This window comes from Tuber melanosporum, assembly GCF_000151645.1.
Source record: "Tuber melanosporum whole genome shotgun sequence assembly, scaffold_142, strain Mel28".
NCBI lineage: Eukaryota > Fungi > Ascomycota > Pezizomycetes > Pezizales > Tuberaceae > Tuber > Tuber melanosporum.
This window is the reverse complement of record NW_003298800.1, coordinates 231,555-238,995: the sequence shown is the minus strand read 5'-3', so window position 1 is coordinate 238,995 and position 7,441 is coordinate 231,555.

The window sequence follows — 7,441 nt, the reverse complement described above, 5'->3', positions numbered from 1 at the left end:
CTTAAAACAAACCAAGTATCAAAGCCATACTTAAAACAAAACATAAAACAAAACCAAGTATCAAAGCGATACTTAAAACAAAACATAAAATAAAACCAATAACCAAGTACCCGTAGCGGTTACATTCCCCCAAACAAAACAACTGTTTAAACAAACAAAACCTAATAATCATCAAAAGCGGAGTCCGAGAAACTAAAGGCTTCAGTTTCCGCTAAAAACTCTTCATCGTAAGTGTCGCACCAGGGGTAAGAGGAAACTCTAAGGAAACACTTAGACTCGAAAAAGTCTAAATCACAGTAGTCACGAATACCAGATTCGCGTTGTACATCAACCCAAGCGTGATCGCAATCAGAACAGTAATCTATCCAGAGGATTTCGAAATAATCTTCAAGTTGGATAGCATCGCAGTTCAACAACAGTCCAACAATCTGTTGTCGCAGCCTCACATTGAGCTCCACATAGTTTGACATCGTTATGGTATTCAGATGGTGATTGGCGACTAGATAAAGTTGTCGAGATCCTGCTCCATAGCTTGATTCTCCTCATCGCTGCTTTCAAACTCCGACTCAAAGTGTGGTGCCCAAAATCCATCTCTAGATTCAAGTTCTGCGTGCCATCGCTCAGTTTCTGGCATTGTAGGTGTCCAATACATGGTGATATAATTGATTGTTGGGGGGAGGGATTCGTTTGGCATGTTGTCTTTCCACCATCCGTTCACCATATCCATAGTGTGCTCTAGTCCTTCCAGTGGTTCCTAACTGTTTTCGCTCGTCGGATATCCTTTCCATTTGACTAGGAACTGATCATTTCCATGCCAAAGGCGGTGGTCTCTGATTTCTTCAACTTCCCATTCATCCTTCTTTTCGATGATAATAGGTACAGGCCGAGAGTGGGTTCTTCCAGGAAACTTGGAGTCATCATTTGGATGGAATCGCTTGACAACTGAGGCGTGAAAGACTGCAGTATTGCGGCGGTCCATGCGTCCATCCATCTGGACAGTGTAGTTCTCTGTATGCTCGTCAAAGGATATGACTTTGAAGGGTCCGCGCCATCGGGGTTGCAGTTTCTTGCTGCGTCCGACATTGGTAATGAACATGTTACCATGTACCATGAGCATGTCTCCTGGTGAGATGGGGACATGTTTGCGTCGTCGTTTCTGGGCAGTAGTGGTGCTTCGGAATCGGGCAGCCTTAACAGCTTGGAAAGCATCATTCCGAATTGCTTGGTGGCGGTTTAGATGGTCATCAGAGGCAGGGACTGGGGAGTTCTTAAATAGTGTTGTAGGTAGGAGGGGGTATTGACGGCCAAAGATTGCCTTGTATGGCGACATCCCCAAGGTATCTGAAAATCCGGCGTTGATATATGCAGCGAGCTCAACAAGGGCTGGTTCCCAGTTGGTTTGTCGATCATTGATCATATTCCTAATTCCGGTCTTAACTTCGCGGATTTTCCGTTCTGCTTGGCCATTAGTCTCATGGTGTCCAGGGGCAGCCATAATGTGGTTTATTCCGAGGGAGGTCAAGGTTTGCTTCCAGAATCTGGCGGTAAAGCGGGGATCAGCATCACTGACAATAGATAAGGGGTACCCGTGGGGGGTAAACAAGTGTCGTTGTAGGTTATTCCAGGTGTCTTTGGAGGAGTCGGTAACCTTCATTGGTATTAACCAGGTGTATCCAGAGAATCGGTCCACAGCTACCAAGATGGTGTCATATCCAGCGGATTTATTGAATGGTCCCGCAAAATCGATGGCATATGATTCGAATATTTCACATGGTAGTTGGAGGGTCTGTGCTTTTCCTTCAGGTAGTTGTGTTCGCTCCTTGTTTGCCTGGCAGAGTTTGCACGGTTTGACGAAAACGCGGAAATCGTTGCGCATCTCAGGCCAGTAAACATATTCCGAAGCATATTGAAGGTTGCGGTCCACACTGTGGTGTCATTTGTTGTGAATCTCGGATATAACATATTCTCTAATAGTCATTCCATTGAAGATATGGCCCTTTGGTATGTATAGGCAATGTTCACCATAACGGGTGCTGGTATAGACCATTCCGCTTGATATGTTGTAGGGAGCAAGATCTCCATGCCTGGAGCTGTCCATGGCTTTGAAGTAAATTGGATCATAGCGATATCCTGCTATCATTTGGCTGCGGAAGGAGGAGGTTAATTCTTCTGTGGTCGATCTAACATCTCGTTCATCCTCGATTAGGGATCCTCTTGTTAGTTCGATAGGGGCTTCCTCTTCCTCAAAGGTTTCGTAAAGTTGACGCCGATGCTCAGGAATAGTAGGGGGTATGACCCAGACAATGGTTTCATTGTTATAAACTCGTAAGGGTCTACCATATAGTGGTCGTGAATCGATTACGGGAGGAGAGGATGGCGTGGCTGACTGTGGAAGGTGTAAATAGGATATTGCATCCACGTAGGCTGCTGCTTGTTCGAGTTCTTCAAGACCTTGGTATCGTGTGGGAGCAGGGTTAGAGATATGGGGAGATTGGGTTGACTCATATTCGTCGATCATCTCTTCTTTTTCTTCTGCGGTGTCGAAGCTGGTGTCTTTGGAATTATCAGCAGGCATATAGTACAGTCGCTGGTATCTGTTTCCGAACTTAATCTCAGTCTGGTGAAAAGGGCAGGTGTCGTGGTAACAGTGGGACCAGTGGAGTCTGCTTTGTTCAAGTTCGTGAGGAGTTGTGCTGCGGAGCGTGCAATTGTTTTTCCATTCTTCATCAATGTCCTTTCCTCGTTCTGTCCTGGCAGCACTGTTCATGGTGTAAGAGAAAGGATTGGAGGGCGCGGCAGAGCTGGCGGTAGCCATCGATGGTTCTTGTTCATAGGAGGTGTCGTAAGGGCTGTCCTCGCTTTGTCTTGTGTGGTCGTGAACAAGAGGGAGGTCTGTGATGTCTTGATTCTCATATAGGCGGGAGAGAGTATCAGCCAAATAGTTCGTTCTTCCAGGGGTATAGATGATTTTTGCATCGTATTTGCTGATCTCGCCTATCCATCTCCTTCTTCTTCTTCCAGGTATTTTTTATATTTTCAGATTACTGAGAGGTTGGTGGTCGGTAACAATAGTGAAGGTATTGCCCATCAGGATGTGGTTGAAAGCAGCGAGAGCATCAATCACAGTAAGGGCTTCCTTGTCTATTTTTCCATAGTTCATCTGTGAGTTAGTGAACTTCCTGCTGTGTAATGCCACCGGCCTCGCCGTTTCATGGTAGGCCCCTTGCCCAACCCATGCTCCAACTCCAACATCCGATACATCAGTAATAAGCCATATCGGTTCTGGTTTACTATAGTTGATAGGTTGAATAACGTTGGCTTTTTTAATCAATTCCTTGATGTTGGTAAAGCCTTGGTCATGAGTGTGGGTCCAGACAAATTCTGCATTGCCGGTAAGGTCTGTAAGCGGCACTGTCACAGTGGCGTGGTGTGGGAGGAACTGGGAAATATAGGTGACTAGTCCTAGGAATCGCATGAGTTCCTTTTGATTCTGGGGTGTTGACCATTCCGTTAAACAAGCTATTTTTCCTGGGGCTGCGTGTATTCCTTCATCATCTATAACATGTCCTAGGATATCGAGTTTATCGGCAAACAGAATTGATTTGTTTCTGCTAGCGTAGAATTTAGCTTCCCTTAGTTTGGTACAAACCAATCCTATATGGTAGGCATGTTCTATTTCGGTGTTCGAGAAGATGAGAATATCATCAACGTAGACCCAAACAAAATGGTGGAGGTATTCGCTTAGGAGGTTTTCCATAATTCGCATAAAGGTGGCAGGCGCATTCATATCACCTTGTAACATAACTCGGCTAATGAAACTTCCGAACGGCGCTTTGAAACTGTTGTAGCGTTCGCTTTCTGGGTCTAACCTTGTTTGGAAGTAGGTATCGCTTAGGTCAATCTTACTTCGGAATCTTGCCCGTCCAACTGCATTTAGAATATGGGTTTGGTTTGGGATAGCAGAGCTGTCCATAACTGTGTTTTCATTCCGTAGCTTAAGGTCAACCAAGGGGCGAATTCTTTTGCCATCTGCTTTGGGTTGAACAAACATAGGAGCGGCACCTGGGGCTTCTGCTTGGTAGATGACTCCTCTTCTTTGTTGTTGGTTGATCCAATCACAAAGTGGGCTTTTGTATGCGTCGGGAATAGAGTAGGTGGGTTGGTTCTTGATATTGGAGGGGTCTCGGAGGTGGATGTGGTGGTTCACCTCTCTCATAGGCGGTAGTTCTTCTGGTATTTGATCAGGGAAAACATCAGAGTACTCATCCAATAGTCGTAGGGCAGTTGCTTCACAGACTGCAGCGCGGTATTCTGCGCTTGTTGGCTTGCATGAGACTCTAACCTTCTGTTCTGGGAAATCGATAGTTGATTCCCCACACCTGATTATAGCTATCTGGCGATTCAGGAATGGCATGCCTATTAGGGCATTGTATTTTGCTAAATTTCCAATCAGCATTTCCTGGGGGGGTAATACAGCAGAGCCAAGTCGAATAGTCGCAGAACATGTTTTATGGCTTGTGGATCGTGATCCCTTTACTGCCATATTGACTGGTATGGGTTGGTTAAGGTCTCGGGTTGGGAGTCCATGGGCAGAGACAAAGGCATTACTGATCATATCTCTTCCGATTGCGCCAGTGTCAAATAGGACTCGAGCCCTTTTGCCATTGATCAAGATAGTACCTTCCAAAGGGGTGTGTGCTTTGAATGTAGCCGGAGGTCGAACACTGCTGCATTCCACATCAATATATCCGATATGGATTTCTTCATATTCACTGGATTGGGCGTTATCGCTTTCAACATTGTTGGCTGACGCCTCTTGCTTAATTGCCTTTCCTTTTCCTTTCTTTGTAGGACAGTTCTTTGCCATGTGTCCTGTTTTTCCACAATCAAAACATTCTCCTTTTTGCCGTCTCGATTCTTTGGAGGATTTTGTTTTCTTCCTGAAAACCAGTGGGGTATCATCTTCAGAGTTGCTGGAGGCTTTGTGTCGTGGCTGGCTGTTCCTATTAGAGGATGTCTGTGTTTTGTAGGCCTTGGTCTCATGGAGAATGGCGTCCTTTCGTTCTACTCTTGCAATTATTACTGCAATATCATCGCCATCTTCCTCGAGTGGTTCTACTTCTCGCCGGAGGGTAGTCTGCATGGTGTTGTAGAATCGTCGCTTCAGGATGTATTTGGAGATACTTCCTCTCTCCATCCGGTCCTTAGACATCATTAGGTCCGTAGCCATATCGGTGATTCGCTTGACATGCGTTCCGTTAACTTGCTGGAGCTGGTTGAATTTGTTGTATAGGAGGTCGTTGGTTATAGAGGATTGGAATCGTCCTTTCAGGTAATCGAGAACTGTAGATCCTCTTAATCTTATATTCCCGCCGAAATCCTTATAGCATTGATGGTATGCGTGGGTTGCCTTTCCTTCACAGAATGATCCTATGATAAGTCCGGTTGTAGGGTCTTCCACATCTTTCCCTTGTAAGAGTAGGAAGTGTGAAAGTTCTGTTGCCCATCGTTCAAAGGCTTCAAGTTTGAGGTCTTTTCCTTCACCTGTGAACTTCGCTGGGAGGTGGAGTTTAAACCTAGGGGGTTCAAATGCTGCGGGTACCTCCTCTTCTTCAGGCCTTGCCCGAGATTTCCCTCCTCCAGAAGGCTCTCCTCCTGTGCTAGCCATATCTGATTCGCTACTGGATTCGGGGTCGTTTGGAGGCTCAAAGGAAGGCTTCTTTGCTGGAGTAGAGGGGAATTCTCCTGGAGGTTGTGTATCTTCCGTGTTTGCAGGATCGCCCGGCTGTTTAGTAGAGTGCCGGGATTGTTTCTTTCTTGTAAGGTCTTGCCGTAGGATTTGCTTCCCACTCCTGGTCATCAAAGACTCTATCTTGGGTTTGAGATAAAGCCGAATGTGCTGTGATTCTGCCGCTTCTCTCCGCTAGCGTTCTGAGGTGGATATCGATAGGTTGATCAGGCCTAAATCCGGGGACAGGTTCTTAACCACTTGCTGAGGTTAAAAAAATGTAACGTGTTTGCAAGGGGCTAATCACGTTAATGATAATAGGTACGATAGTTGGCAGGTGGCCTGCTCTTCCAGAGAGTAAGCGAGAGCTGAGAACTAAAGGAGGCTTCGAGGGTGTACTGAGGAACAAAGAAGTAACCGTTCAACCAAGTATATTGAAATACTGTCTGTCGAAGTCTGCCTTTTCTATCGTAGAAACAGGCAGTCTTTAAATACACAAATCTGTTCATGTCTAGCATGAACGAAACTAATCAAAGGTATCAATTCATACTTTTTGGTAAAACTCCTTAAGTATCAAAGCGATACTTAAAACAAACCAAGTATCAACGCGATACTTAAAACAAACCAAGTATCAAAGCGATACTTAAAACAAACCAAGCATCAAAGCAATACTTAAAACAAAACATAAAACACAACCAAGTATCAAAGCAATACTTAAAACAAAACATAAAACAAAACCAATAACCAAGTACCCGTACCGGTTACAAGTACTATATATTGATATTGTTTCCGTACGGGAATTTGTATTATATGGGTGTCGCATTACTTGCTTCCCCCCCCTCATACACAATCAGCCAACCACTTCTCTGCAGGTTCTCTGAATACCTATTGTTACTTTGGATCCTTGGATTTCTCCACACTGCACTCATCACCCCAAATTACCCTTTCAAAATCCTCAGCGGTCTAGTCCCTATGAGCTGTACCCCATCTCAATCTCTGAGCCACAAGATCAGGCTTTAGCCTAGGTCTTGACTTGGCTATCCATTTTTTAATGTTTGCTTCTTTGAGTACCCGGTCCACTATACAGGCAAATTCAGTAGGCCATCATATCCAGTCACTCTGGGTAGCACAAAGAGTTACGAGTATCAAGAGAAACACTGGGTGCATAGCAATCCCTGAAGGCGCTTCTGGTCATTTTCCAGTTGGACATGGCTGCCTGTATAATTGTACGATGCTGTTAACCACTCATAATGGGAGTGTAACCAGGACGAGGGGGATTTTCAAGAGAGTGGCATTCACATGCCTGGACAAGAAAGCTCTTAACTGTTGTCCATGGGTGTCTAATAATTTAAGCCACCAAGGCAATGTTCCGGAGGCAGTAGAGAAAGGCAAGTATCATGCCCTTCTCTACAAGGCTCATTTCTCTCTGAGTGGTTTTAGGTGGGGGTCTTTTTTTGGAGCATACTTCGTATTTCCAGAACGCTTAACTATTGGTAAAAAAGGTGGAGAAAATCAATAAATTAATTAATTACATAAATGAGGCTTCGGTGGGTGTAGATTTGTGAATAGTGACGGTCGCGATAGGATGAACGGTCACGATCAACTTTACACTGCGTTGAAAGGTGGCATTTTGACGAGGCAGCTTAGTCATCTGAAACGGGTTTCACGAACACTTCTGCCGAGTGAGAGTACCGTTTTCCGCTTCCACATATT